Source organism: Capra hircus, chromosome 8, assembly GCF_001704415.2.
Source record: "Capra hircus breed San Clemente chromosome 8, ASM170441v1, whole genome shotgun sequence".
In the NCBI taxonomy this organism is placed as follows: domain Eukaryota; kingdom Metazoa; phylum Chordata; class Mammalia; order Artiodactyla; family Bovidae; genus Capra; species Capra hircus.
This window is the reverse complement of record NC_030815.1, coordinates 22,919,528-22,934,771: the sequence shown is the minus strand read 5'-3', so window position 1 is coordinate 22,934,771 and position 15,244 is coordinate 22,919,528. Positions and strand designations below refer to the sequence as shown.

Here is a 15,244-nt window from a genome sequence, read left to right as displayed (position 1 = left end):
TGATCTGCCCTCAGTGTCTGCAGTGCCAAGGTTGATAAACGCTAACTTACCATTGGAAGTCATAGAATATGTTTCCAACAAATTACTCTGTAAACAGTGCACACGCTGTATGCTTAGGCAATCCAACCTGGATGTTCTCTTCTTTCTACATCCCCTGCTAGACCGGTCCCTGCAGACTTAGACCCCACTCACAGGAACATGAGTGCCCCACCCAGTTTGGTGGGGGGGGCATTCTACTGCTTGGGCTAAAGCAGCTACACTTGCTACTTCACTAAAGGGTAATATCAGCCCTGGTGTTGGTCATTAACCCGAGGGGTTGTGAGGGATGGCCAGGCTCCTGGTTTCCTTGGTAACTGATGAGCCAACCTGAGGTCAGTTCCCCCTGGAAAGGCAACCTCAGTCCTCCCCAGGCACTGAGTAGCAAGGATGACTGGTGCATCCTGCCTGCTGTTTGCTGTTCACAGTGCGGTGTTGAGGACCTTCTGCTAAGACCAGTAAGATCCCCAGTCCAATAAACCACTCGTGTCTCTGCCACCAACTCTGGGCTCTTTCCTCAGTCTCCAGAGTGGGCAGCTCTTAGGCCTGAAGATGTAGGGGAATGCCACTCAACCACTGGTGAGCCAGCCAAGAGGCCACGGAAACTCTGGTGAGTGCTGAGATGTAGGGAAATAAAAATGGGAAACAGACTGGAAGGGTGTTGGGGAGGGGTGCTAATCCCAAGGTGGCTGTCCACTAGCAAGGGGGACCCTGAGGCCGCTGTCCACTGTAAGGTTTGTCTTTCTAGATCCTTCTACTGCTGATATCCTCTTAACCTCAAGGTCTATTTCCAGGTAACAAGCAGCAGCCCTGAGCTCATGGTCTATCTGACTGGACAGGGAAGGCTGGTGAATGCAGGCAAAATGCAAGGACCTGGGTTTCCTATCAGATACTTTGGAAGTTAACCTGGTTGGGTAATCAAGCAGACCCCCAACCCAACACTGCTAAACAGTTAACAGTCACAAGATTTAGGGATATGTAACTGAGGACAGGGCGTAAATTGGGCATGGCCAGTTCCCCAGAAAGGTTTTATCCAGGCCTCTGGCGAAGGTAGTGTACTAAGGATACCCTGGAGCTTTGGGGCATTGGAAGGGGGCAGAGCAATGGTTCAGTGTGATGGAACAACAGCTCTCTGCCATCTGCAATGTCTTAGAAGCAATGGAAGCCATAACCACAGGCTTCAATGAGGCATAGAGCAACGTGAAAAGCCACTGATGGGGAATCTAGAACAGCTGTGTGGGATAAATGGGATTCCCAAAGTTCCCGGGCATGTTCCTTGGGCTGCAATAGCATAGGAATGATATCATTTCCACAAGACTCTTGGGGAAGCAAAGCTTTTTATTCAAAGAGCATGTGCACAAAGAAGGGGCAAGAAAAAGCCAGCTCCCTGAGTAGAGGGGAGCGAGTTGCATTTCCAACAAATGGGAGGGTTTGTCTCTGGGGACTGATAAATGTCCAGAAATCATCACACTTCTTGGTTCAGCAGCAGGAGGCCCATGGTGGCTATCAGGAATGGTGAGCTTCAGTGTGGGGAAAGGAGTGTGTGAGATTTTCTGAAAGAAAGCACAAAAACAGGTACGGTTAAAGGTTACAATGGATGGACCTTCTTGCCTTGCGAACTAGGTATATGCTTTAGTGTAGCAGAGAGAAAGTTCTTTTATTTCTGGGAGACCGCTGCCACCCAGGTACCCAGACTCAGGACCCCAAAACATTGTCTGGTCTTTTTTCAAAATGGATGTACTCTTGTCTTCCTATCTCACCATGGACATTGATAGCGACAAGGAATCACATTTTACTGACCATGGATTTCAGGAATGGCTGATGAGGCTGGTAAGCACTGGTGTTTCCACTTTTCCTTACAACTGTGCTGCTACAGGGCTCATTGGAAGGGTTATCACATGGCACCTGCTGTGGGGACTGGGGGTCGACACTGTGCAGTACTGCAGCCAGGACAGGAAACACAGGCCTGGGTGGCATCATCTGAGAGTGCTCTTATGGCTTGGCTTTTGCTTACTGGTCAGGATCTCCCTGTGTTGTCCTGCTGGATTTCCTCCCTGGCCTAAGGGCAGGGGATCAGCTGGAGCTCCGGCGCCAGGGGTGGCCTCTCTGCAAAGTGAGTCTGCTGGCTGGTGTGCAGCAGGACGCTGTGGGAAATCAGCCTGGCTAATGCAGCCATGTGGGGCCAACAAAGAGTCTTAGAAGATAAGACTCCTGGGTGCCCAGAGCCTAGCTTACTGTGACACTTCTTAGCTGCTTTCCCTGTATTTGTGGTATTTGGTTGCTGGGCTGACCCAGCAACGTACTGACTGACCCTAAGGATGTCTAGGGTGGGGCAGCATTGTAAGGGTTGTGCAAGGTTATGTAGGGGGTCGGGGTGTATGTTCATGCCCTCAAGATGGCTGTTCTGCCCTTTCTATGCTTCCTGCTAGAGCATCTCTGCTGCAGTTACACCCCACTCACAGGAACCTGCTTGCCCCAGCCCCACCTAGTGGTTGATCCAATGCTTAGGGAGAGAAGTAGCTCCACCTGCTAGTTCCTGAAAGGGAAATACCAATCCTGGTGATGGTCATGAGCCTGAGGTATTCTGAGGGAGTGGAACCTGCTGTTGGTTTCCTTGATAAATGATGACCCAACCTGAAGTCTGTTTCCCATAGAAATGCTAATCTCCACCTACCCCTGGGCACCAAGTATCAAGGATGCCTGGCCTTTCTTACCTGCTGTTTGCTGTTGACAGTTGGGTGTTCTTTGAGAACCTTTGGCTATGTAGCATCCTCAGTCTAATAAACCACTGATGTCTCTGCCACCAACCTTGGGCTCAACCACAGGTGAACCAGCCAAGAAGCCAAAGAAGTTTTGAGTGCTGAGATGTAGGGAAATAAAAATGGGAAACAGACTGGGGTCAGGGGTAGGGAAAGTGGGGGGAATGGGCAGGGGCACTAATCTCAAGGTGGCCTTCCACTAGCATGAGGGACCCTGTGGCTGCTGTCCACCATGAGGCATGTCTTTCTTAATCCTTTTATTGGTGGTACTCTGTTAACCTCAGTTTCGTTTTAAAGTAGCAGCCCTGTGCTCGAGGCCAATCTGTGTTGGGATGGCTGGTGAATGCAGGCAAAATGCAAGGGCTGGGGTGTCCTGTCAAATACTTTGGGAGTAACCTGATCAGGTAATCGATTGTACCAGCAACCTACCACCCCTATCCCCAGAGCCACAGGCTTTGGGGATAATAACTGAGGACAGGCTTGTGAACTGGGTGTGACCAGTTCCCTTAAAGGGTTTCACTGGAACCTGTTGTGAACCCAACATATTGAGATACCATGGAGCTCCTGGGCCCAGCTCTGGAAGAGGATGGAGCAAGGATGCAGTGTGATGAAACCATAGCTCTCTGCTGTCCACAGTGTCTTAGAAGCAGTGGAAACCATAACCACAGGCTTCTATGAGTCATAAAGCAATGGCAAAAGTCACTTCTGGGGAATCTAGAACAGCTGTGAGCAATAAACAGGACTGCCGTTGTTCCCAAGCCCTTTCTAGATCCTTGGGCAGCAAAATCATAGGAATGATACCACTTCCAGAAGACTCTTAGGCAAGCAAAGCTTTTTATTACAACAGAGGACTTGTGCCCAAGGGAGAAGGGGCAAAAACAGAAAAAGGAAAACCAAAGCAGCCTCCACGAGTAGAACAGCGAGTTGCCTGTTTAAGAAAAGAGACTTTGTCTCATGAGCTGATAAGGATGGTAAGCACTGGTATTTCTACCTGACTGACAACCTTGCTGCTGGCAGGCTAATTGGAAGTCTTACTATGTGGACTGAGGGTGAACAGACTGCGTGGTACTGCAGGCCAAGGCAGGAAACACAGACAGGGGTGACATTATCTGAGATGGTGTCAAGGCTTGTCTTTTTCTTACTGGTCAGAACCTCCCTGTATCATCCTTCTGGATTTTCTCCCTGACTAGGGTGGGGAATCAGCTGGAGGACTGGGTGACCATGGTGGCCTCACTGCAAATGAGTGTGCTGGCGGGGTGTGCAGCAGGACTGGGTGGGAAATCAGTCTGGCTAGTGCAGCCACGCTGGGCCAGCGAAGACCCTTGCCTTCTTCCTGTCCTGGGCCTAGTTTACTATGACACTTCTTAGCTGCTCTCCTTTGTTTATTTGTTGTTATTTGGTTGCAGGGTACCTCTACACACTAGACTGACCCCACGGATGTCTCTGAAGAGGGACACCAGGATAATAAGTTGTGCAGGGTATGTTCAGGGCAGAATGTATGGTCAGGTCGCTGAAGATGGCTCTTCTCCATCCCCTGCTAGACCCGTCCCTGCTACAGGCATACCCCACTCAAGGACCATGCTTGCCCCTGTCCTACCTAATGGCCAAAAGGGCTCCACTGCTAGTTCATTAAGGAGAAATATCAGCCCTGGTGATGGACATTAACCTGAGGGATTGTGAGGGACTGGCCCCAGCTGCTGGTTTCTTTAGTAACTGATGAACCAACCTCAGGTCAGTTTTGCCTAGAAATACTAGTCTGTATCTGCCCCACCTCCCCACCCCCGCCCCCCGCCTCCCAACTAGAGTAGCAAAGATGACGGGTCTGTCATTTGCTGTTCCCAGCTGGATGTTCTTGGAAGACCTCTGGCTTCAGACATGTAAGATCCCTAGTTCAATAAACCACTAATGTCTCTGCCACTTACTCTGGGCTCTTTCCTCAACCTCTAGGCTGGGCAACTCTAAAACTTGCAGGCCTGCCGGATGCAGCTCAACCACTGGTGAGCCAGCAAAGAAGCTCTGGTGAGTGCTGAGATGTAGGGAAATAAAACTGGGAAACAGACTAGGGTGGGGTTTGGGGAGAAAGGGTGGGGTTGCTAATCCCAAAGTGGCCCTCCACTAGAGGAGACCCTATGGCTGCTGTCTACTGTGAGGCATGTCTTTCCAGACCCTTACACTGATGATATCCTGTTAACCTCAGGGTCTCTTTCCAGTTAGTTATAAAGTAGACATCCTTGCCCTGGTCGATCTGACTGCATGGGGATGGCTGGTGCATGCAGGCAAAACGCAAGGACCTGGTTTCTTCCTTTATCAAATGCTTTGGGAGTTACTTGGTTGGGTAATTGATCGTACTCACCACCCCTAAACTGTTAAAAGCTACCGGTTTTAGGAATATTAACTGAGGACAGGCTTGTGAATTGGACCCCAGACTACTGTCTGATCTTTTTTCACAACAATTGTACTCTTATCGTCCTATCTTACCATAGACATTGATAGTGACCAAGGAATCCCAGTTTACTGGCCAAGTTCTGGTGTTTCCACTTACCTTATAACCTTGCTGCTGCAGGCTAGTTGTGGCACCAGCTGTGGGGTCTAGGGGTGGACAGACCATGTGGTACTGCAGCCAGGACAGGAAACACAGGCCTGGGTGGCATTATCTGAGAATGCTCTTAAGGCTTATCTTTTTCTTACTGGTCAGGACCTCTCTGTATTGTCCTGCTAGATTTCCTCCTTAGCTTGAGGGCAGGGAATCAGCTGGAGGACTGGGTGACAGTGATGGTCTCTCTGCAAAGTGAATCTGCTGGCTGGTGTGCAGCAGGATGCCAAGGGAAATCAGCCTGGCTAATGCAGCCACGTGGGGCCAATGAAGACTCTTGCCTTCTTCCTGTCCCAATTGCCAAGGGCCTTGCTTACTCTTGACACTTCTTAGCTGCTGTCCTTTGTATTTAATGCATTGATATTTGGTTGTAGACGCTGCTACATACTCTTGAGACTGAAAAAAGCTGGCTTAAAACTCAACATTCAGAAAACTTAGATCATGGCATCTGGTCCTATCACTTCATGGCAAATAGATGGGGAAACAGTGGAAACTTTTATTTTGGGGGGGCTCCAAAATCACTGCAGATGGTGATTGCAGCCATGAAGTTAAAAGATGCTTGATCCTTGGAAGAAAAGTGATGACCAACCTAGACAGCATATTCAAAAGCAGAGACATTACTTTGTCAACAAAGATCTGTCTAGTCAAGGCTATGGTTTTTCCAGTAGTCATGTATGGATGTGAGAGTTGGACTATAAAGAAAGCTGAGTGCCAAAGAATTGATGCTTTTGAACTGTGGTGCTGGAGAAGACTCTTGAGAGTCCCTTGGACTGCAAGGAGATCCAACCAGTCCATCCTAAATGAAACCAGTTCTGAATAGTCATTGAAAGGACTGATGCTGAAGCTGAAACTCCAATACTTTGGCCACCTGATGAGAAGAGCTGACTCACTGGAAAAGACCCTGATGCTGGGAAAGATTGAAGGTGGGAGGAAAAGGGGATGAGAGAGGATGAAATGGTTGGATGGCATCACTAACTCAGTGGACATGAGTTTGAGGAAGCTCCAGGAGTTAGTGATGGACAGGGAAGCCTGGCGTGCTGCAGTCCATGGGGTTGCAAAGAATCGCACATGACTGAGCAACTGAACTGAACCACTACATACTGGACTGACCCAGAGGATGTCTTAGAATATGGGCAGACCATGATTGTAAGGGCTGTGCAGGGTATGTAGGGAGGTGAGGTGTATGGTCAGGCCCTTCAAGATGACTTCTCTTGCTCTTTCTACATCTCCTACTAGACAGGTCCCTGCAGACCTACACTCCACTCACAGGAATGTGCTTGCCCTTGCCCCACCTAGTGGCTGTTCTAATACTTAGGCCCAAAGGGCTCATCTGCTAGTTCCTAAAAGGTAAATTTCTCTGGAAGGAATGATGCTGAAGCTGACACTCCAGTACTTCGGCCACCTCATGCGAAGAGTTGACTCATTGGAAAAAACTGATGCTGGGAGGGATTGGGGGCAAGAGGAGAAGGGGATGACAGAGGATGAGATGGCCGGATGGCATCACCGACTTGATGGACGTTGAGTCTGAGTGAACTCCGGGAGTTGGTGATGGACAGGGAGGCCTGGCGTGCTGCAATTCATGGGGTCGCAAAGAGTTGGACACGACTGAGCAAATGAACTGAACAGAAAAGGTAAACATTAGCCCTTGTGATGGCGGGTAACTTGAGTAGTTTAAAGGAAGAGCCCCATGCTGCTGGTTTCCTTAGTAACTGATGAGCCAAATCTGATGGATATTCTCAGAATAATAGTATCTTCCTCCCTCAAATAGGTGAGATTGCCTGCATTCCACTGGGTGTTGCTGCAGTATTTTGCTTAAGATTTCCTTTCCACTTAGCCATTGATTATACTGTGTGCACATACAAGAATTGGTGGCCAGTAAGAGTTGAACACGATAGAAGCAACTGAACATGAAGGAGGTACAATGGAACAGAAGCATTCTCACATTTAAAGAGTGAAGTAGATTCAATTTAGTGAGAAATGGCAAGGTTTCGAAGGCACCTGTGGGATGGTAATTAGCATTGTTGGTATCCTTGGATAAATCTGTCAGTCTTTTGCCCTGTGGTTTTGCAACTTTTGGTCTTTGAAGTGGAGACTATGAAATCTTTTATCTTCTGAAAGTTTCAAAACCAGTGCTTTTGATATTATTTCAAGGGACTTGGGTAAAGATGTGTTCACAATGCTGAATGTTTAATATACAATCTAACTACACTATGGCTATGAGAATGTTAAGGACACATCTAAACCTTTTTTCTTAACCTATTAGTTGAAGGAAATAGAGCTTTTCTCAAATTCTTCAGATATTTTCTTGCATAGTTAACAATGTTACTTATATGCATAAAATAGAAGAGGCCATGTTCCACCCTCCCCATCCACCCCGCGCCGCCAGAAAATATTAGCACCAAATTTCTTCTCTCTGACCACTCAGGGAACAGATGGGGCTGGAAGACTGCTAGTTCTGAACGCTCTCCTTTCCTGATGTAATGAAGCCCAGCAGCTACAGACCCCCAGAAACAGCTCTATAGTTAAACCAAGTTAGGGTTTCTTTTTTTTTTTTTTGCAGTGAGAGACATCTCCGTGAAGTAACATGAGGCGGCTCAGGAGGAAGAAGTAGGAAGGGGATCTGTCCAGGGTTTGAGCTTGGATGACATGATTCTAAGGAAGTCAGGGAGGAGGGTGACAGTTCAGGGTTAAAATGTTTGAGCTCACATGAGCTATTTTTCCGGAGGTCCGAGGAACACAGTGGAGCTTGGGTGGTTCTTGCTGCTTTCTTATGGTCACTCTAACACTGAGAGGGTTGTGTTGTTTGCCACATTTCTTTAGAAATGTTAGGAAGATTACCTTTTGTCCCCCGATGGAAGGGGATTAAAGAGAATCCTGTTTCTGTTTTTCCCTGGAAAATATAATGGATAGATAAGGAAGACAGTGTATGAAAACCCACTCACTATATGAAGCTTTGCATCTGGTTTGGGAATCAGGATGTTTCTCTGTTGTATTAAAGTGGCTCAGATCCTTCAAGATGATTAGATGTATGGGACAAACAGATAATAAATCTATGATGTGAGAGAACAGTGTTTCTCAGCATTATATTCTTCGTATTAATAAAAGCAGTTTTTATAAGTCAGCTTGAGTAGAAGAGAACTGTGGACAGTATAGTAGAGATAAGGTCTAGAGTGTAGTCATTCCTCAGGGATGGACGAAGTCTAATACTAAGAGTTAAATGGGAGTAGTGTGGAGATTTTTCTTTTGACCCTGCTATTCTGAAAGACAGAAGTCGGATGGTGAAACAGTAAGATTGCTGTTGTTTAGTCGCTAAGTCATGTCCAACTCTTTTGTGACCCTGGGGACTACAGCTGGCCAGACTCCTCTGTCTGTGGGGTTTCCTAGGCAAAGAATACCGGAGTGGGTTGCCATTTCTTTCTCCAGGGGTCTTCCCAACCCAGGAATCGAACCTGCATCTCTTACTTCACAGGCAGATTCTTTCTTGCTGAGCCACCAGGGAAGCCGACAGTAAAGGATGCTAGAGAGAAGCTAATCACTTTTGGCAGGGATGGTGCACAGGAGTAGCAGGTTGTGCATTTTTCTTGTGCCTGATACCACCACCTTCTGCAGTCATCTGTACATCTCTCTAAACAGAATGGTTTTGGTCCAGCAATATCTGTGAAGTATTAACTACCCCAAGGAAGTGAGATTATGGACAGAAGAATGGTCAGTTTTACTGACTTTTAAAAAGAAAACATCCAGCTAGTGACTTGTTTGTAGCTCAAGACTGGTTAGTGCAGTAATGCCCCGGAGAAGGAAATAGCAAGCCACTCCAGTATTGTTGCTTGGGAAAACCCATGGACAGAGAAGCGTGCTGGGCTACAGTCCATGGGGGTCACAAAAGAGTCAGACATGACTTAGCAACTAAACAACAGTAAGATGATTCTAGCTCTGTCACTGTCCTGAACAAAGTCCCCTTGCTGCTAACACCCCTGCACAGGACCAAGGCATCAGCAGACTTAGGTCGTTCTCAAAGTTACAGTCCTGGTTGCTGCTTAGGTCTTGATAGGGATTCTCTATGGTGTCCCAGTAGACACTCCACATAGGCAGGTTGTCTACTGGGAGCTCTGACCAGATGCAAGTGCCCAGGAGGATATGTAAAAACACATTTCTGGAACTCAGTTTGGGGGCCAAGAGAACACCTCTCAGCTCAGTCTATACATAAAGAAGCTGTTGCACGTGGCTGGTAAGTGGTTGTACTACGAGGTAAGTGGTGAGGGTGAATGAGAAGTGCAGATACCAATACCGGAGAAGTAAACTAAGTGGACACTTTAAGTGGAGTCCATAACCCACTCCCCTTACAGGTAAAGGAGGAAAAGTTGAGGGCACAGGTTAGTTCACTAATGGAAAGTCAGCCTGGAAGGTCAGAAAGCCCTTTTTTCCCCATTCTCTAAGTGTAAGTGATGCCTTTGAGTGTGTCTGGGTACACAGCATACATGGAAGGTTTGTGAACAGTGTTATCAGGAGAAGGATGGAGAGCTCAATAACCAAACACTCTGCCTACTATGAAGAAATGAGTTTTATTGATCACTAATCCCTGTCTGGAATGTGTTGGCTTCTAAGTGATAAACTATCCTTCTCAAATAACATAAAAGTTCAGTCAGTAGAAATTAGACCTGTCCCTCACTCACACATATAGAGTCTGCTAATAGACTGTTGGGTGAAATAACACAAAGAATGAGACACCTCTACCACTATAGTCAGAGCCTTCTGGAAGACGGACTAGTAAAGAGCTAGAAATACTACATGAACTTAAAACTGAGAAGGGCCTATATATACAGTGAAACAACTGAGCTCAGGTAACAGACATTAACTGCCATCAGCAGCTTTATATTCATCTTGTTCTAATACTGTATTAAATAGAACGGGAGGACAAGCTTATATCTAGAAAAGATCTATGGGCATAAGTGCATTCTTGACAGCCTTCAGGAGGCACAATTAAGAGGTCACCTGAGGGAGAGAATGCTCAGTACACGAACATTTCGCTCTGAGACAATGTTTTGGAGACAGATGAAATGGGTAGTTCCCTGTGTGCGTGCTAAGTCACTTCAGTCATGTCTGACTCTGCAACCCCATGGACAGCAGCACGCCAGGATTCCTTGTCCATCACCAATTCCCGGAGCCTCCTCAAACTCATGTCCATTGAGTCAGTGATACCATGCCAACCATCCTCTGTCATCCCCCTTTTCCTCCCACCTTCAATCTTTCCCTGCATCAGGGTCTTTTCCAATGAGTCAGTTCTTTACATCAGGTGGCCAAAGTATTGGAGTTTCAGCTTCAGCATCAGTCCCTCCAATGACTATTCAGAACTGATTTCCTTTAGGATGGACTAGTTGGATCTCCTTGCAGTCCAAGGGACTCTCAAGAGTCTTCTCCAGCACCATAGTTCAAAAACATCAATTCTTTGGTGCTCAGCTTTCTTTATAGTCCAATTCTCACATCCATAAATGACTACTGGAAAAACCACAGCTTTGACCATACGGACCTTTGTTGGCAAAATAATGTGTCTACTTTTTAATATGCTGTCTAGGTTGGTCATAGCTTTTCTTCCAAGGAGCAAGTGTCTTTTAATTTAATGGCTGCAGTCACCATCTGCAGTGATTTTGGAGCCCCAAAAATAAAGTCTGCCACTGTTTCCCCACCTATGTGCTATGAAGTGATGGGACCAGATGCCATGAGCTTAGTTTCTGAATGTTGAGTTTTAAGTCAACTTTTCACCCTCTTCTTTCACTTTCATCAAGAGGCTCTTTAGTTCCTCTTCACTTTCTGCAGTAAGGGTGGTGTCATCCGCCTATCTGAGGTTATTGATATTTCTTCCGGCAATCTGTGCTTCATCCAGCCCAGCATTTCACATGATGTACTCTGCATAGTTTAAATAAGCAGGGTGACAATATACAGCCTTGATGTACTGCTTTCCCGATTTGGAACCAGTCTGTTGTTCCATGTCCAACTCTTTGGGACCCTATGGACTGTAGATCGCCAGACTCCCTCTGTCCATGGGATTCCCCAGGCAAGAGTTCTGGAGTGGACTGGCACACCCTCCTCCAGGGGATCTTCCTGACCCAGGAAGATCAAACACTGATCAAACACTCCTCTCCTGCATTGGCAGGTGAGTTCTTTACCACTAGCGCCACCTGGGAAATGGGTAGTTCCCTAGCCCCAAAATAGGCTTTCTTGGAGCCCAGGGATGGTACTAAAAAGAATTTGGATCAGCTGGTCCAGAAGCCACTGTCTATGACACATGAGTGCTTATGTACATGTTGCTCTCTGGGCTGGATGAAAGCTTTGTGGCTAGAGCAGTGACCTGATCCTAGCATCTGCATGGGCAAAGCAATATAAAAAGCCCTTATGATAGTATAAGTTTACCAAGTTTACTTATACCTGCGTATTTGCACATTAAATCCTTTCTGCAAAGAAAAGATTTACTCTTAGTGTGATACTTTGTAAGCTGAAGCTTTCAGTTTACAATCCTTTTTTTTTAAAAGCCACATAGTAATGGGTGTGAATACTCAAAATCCAGATGATATGTTTCAGATTTGTATCAAACTCAGATTATATGAATTTATCAATAAGATAAAAGCCAAAGCAATTTAAATCTGTATTTTTGTGCTACACCAAATAAAGTGGAGTAGACAGACCATGTCTTACCAGCATGCCAAAACCTGCAGAACAACATCAATGAAGCAGACCAGAACCAACCAGAAGAGATCTTCTACAACTAAAGACATGAAAAAAGAAACTACAGTGAGACTGGGAAGGAGGGGCAGACTTGGATATAGTCATGTTCCATACCGCCCCTCCTGGGATGGGACACCTACAAACTGGTACAGTTCTATTGCAGAAGTTTTCTCACAGAATTAAGTTTTGAGCCCCACATTGGGCTCCTCAGCCTGAGGGTCCTGCACCAAGAAGTTGAGTCCCCAGAGCATTTGGCTTTGAAGGTCAGTGGGGCTTATTTCTCCCAGTCCTTTGGGACTCACAAAATTGACTCCCCTTTTAAAGGGCACACAATTTCTCTGCAATGAGACCCAGGGTAAAAGCAGAAAATTGACAGGACCTCGGGCCAGACCTACCTGCTGGTCTTGGGGAGTCTCTCGGAGAGGTAGCAGGATGGGTGGCTGCAGCTGACCCCAGGGACACAGCCATCAGCAGAAGACCCTTCAGCCACATGGACACTGGATGGGCAGGCACTGTTGTGGGATCCTCTCTCTCGCTCATCAGTGCCAAGACCTGGCCCCACCCAACAGCTGTTAGGAGCCAGTGCTGGGACACCTCAGGCCACACAACTTACTGGGTAGGATAACAGTGGACAGGTTGTATAAGGGGAGGTGGGGGAGAGGGGTACCAGACCTCAGACTCAAAACCACAATCTTGCAGCCAGTGGACCCAGCCTACCCACAGCTAGCCACACCATGCACTGGGACAAGCTGGCCCTGGCCCTGCCCACTTAGCATGCCAAAACAAGCTTAGGGACACCCCATACCCAGCTGTGTCCGGAACCCCACCCCCACCCCCCACTGATACCAGCTCTGGGATCTCTGGGCCCTGCAGCCTGACTCTAGGATCTAGCTTTGCCTGCCAGTAGTCTGGAACTAATTTGAGGAGCTACCCTAGGACCTGGCATGAAGCCCATCACCAGTGGGCAGGCAACAGCCCCAGTCTTCTGGACCTTGGCTCCGCTTACCAGTGAGCCAGCACTAGCCCTGCAGCCCCTGGGGTCCTGAAAAGAGACAAGGCCCCACCAACCAGCAGGTGGCAGCCTGTGAACCAGGCAAGGCATGGCAACCAACCATAATAGGAGCTAACTAAGCTTACCAGACTCCCCACATAGCCCACCTGCCACAATCAAGGACCCACACCACCCTTGCTGGGGGGGAGAGGAATGCCTAGAGCATATAGCATAGGAAATGAGAGGGGACTGCACTGCTAGAATGCATAAGATGTTTCCTAGAGAAGGCCACTTCTGCAAGAACACACAAAATGAGAAACATGTTCCAGATGAAGGAAGAATGAGGTAGATTTACAGCTTAACCAAGAAGAGTTCAGGGTAATAATGAAAGGACTTGGGAAAAGAACGAATGCACAGAGAAGTTAGAAAATCTTTAACAGTAAGAATAAATATAAAGAACACAATAACTGGAATGGAAAATATACATGAAGGAATCAAAAACAGACTAAGAGACACAGAGAAATGAACCAGTGAGCTGGACTCCTCTGGGATTACAATAAGCACACTAATTATTTGCATCATAGGGGTCCCAGAATGAGGAGAGGGGAAAAAGGAGCTGAGAACATATTTGAAGATATACTAATTGAAAACTTCCATAACCTGGGAATGGAAACAGTCGTGTAAGTCCAGGAAGCAGAGTCCCAGAGAGGATTAACCCCAAGAGGAAAACACCAAGACACTGTAATTTAAATGAGAAAAATTAAAGAGAATATTAAAAGCAGCAAGAGAAAAACAATAAACATACAAGGGAATCCCCATAAGACTATCAGGTAATTTTTCAGCAGAAATTCTGCAGGCCAGAAGGGAATGGCACAATATATTTAAAGTGATGAAAGCAAACAACCTCCAAACAAGAATACACAGCAAGGCTCTCCTTCAGATTTGGTGAAGCATCATGGATGAGCAAAAGCTGAAAGAATACAGCACTACCAAACCAGCTTTACCAATGATAAAGGAACTGTTCTATCCCCCAAAAGAGAAAAAAAAAACCATAACAAAAGCCACAACTAGAAACAAAATTATGCAATGAAAAAGCTCACTAGTAAAGGCAGGCATGCAGTAAAGGTAGAAAATCATCCAAGCACAAAGCTAGTAGGAATGTTAAAAGACAAAAGTAGTCAAATCATCTATATCCACAATAAGCAGTTAAGGGATACACAAAATAACTATATAAAACATACCAAAAACAGTAACCGAGGGGAGGAAAGTACAATGCATTTGAAATAAAGAGACCAGCAACTTAATCGTGTATGTATATAATATATAGATTGCTATATAAAAGAGTCATGTCTGACTCTTTGGGATCCCATGAACTGTAGCCCACCAGGCTCCTCTGTCCATGGGATTCTCTAGGCAAGAATACTGGAGGGGGTTGCCATTTCCTCCTCCAGGGGGTCTTTCTGACCCAGGGATCAAACCTGGGTCTCTTGTGTCTCTGGCCTTGGCAGGCGGGCTCTTTACTGCTGAGTCACCTGGCGACTGCTATAATATATAGATTGCTATATAAAAACCTCATGGGAACCACAAAATTAAACATCCATAATGCACCCACAAAAAAGAAACCCAAACAACATTTAAGATCATCATCAAATCATGAAAACAAAAGGGAAAAAAAGACCTACGAAACTCCCTAACAATTAACAAAATGGCAATAAGGATATCATGTTGATAATAATTTTAAATGCAAATGGACTAAACGCTTCAATCAAAAGACATACAGTGGCTGAATGGACACAATAAGACCTATACATATATGCTGCCTATAAGAGACTTCATTCAGATCTAGAGACACACAGTGAAAGTGGGGGGATGGATAAAGTTATTCTATGCAAGTGGAAGTCAGATGAAAGCTAGAGTAACAATACTTATTAGACAAAATGAGACTAGAAGTCAACTGCAAAAAAGCACAAACACACAAACATGTGGAAGCTAAACAATACACTGCTGAACAACCAGTGGATCATTGAAGAAATCAGAGGAAATTAAAAAAAAAATACTTAAAGGTAAATGAAAATGAAACCATAATAATCCAAAATCTATGAGATGGAGTAAGAGCAGCTTTAACAGGGTAGTTTACAGCAATACAAA

At 46.1% G+C, this 15,244-nt stretch overlaps 1 long non-coding RNA gene across 1 annotated transcript; it reads right to left on the bottom strand.

The window, feature by feature from the left end:
* LOC108636545 lies at positions 1,357–12,942 on the bottom strand. The gene is made up of 4 exons (XR_001918425.1): positions 12,501–12,942; positions 12,076–12,145; positions 2,751–2,896; positions 1,357–1,589 (listed from the first exon to the last, which is right to left on the bottom strand). It is a non-coding gene; the product is annotated as an uncharacterized LOC108636545 (long non-coding RNA).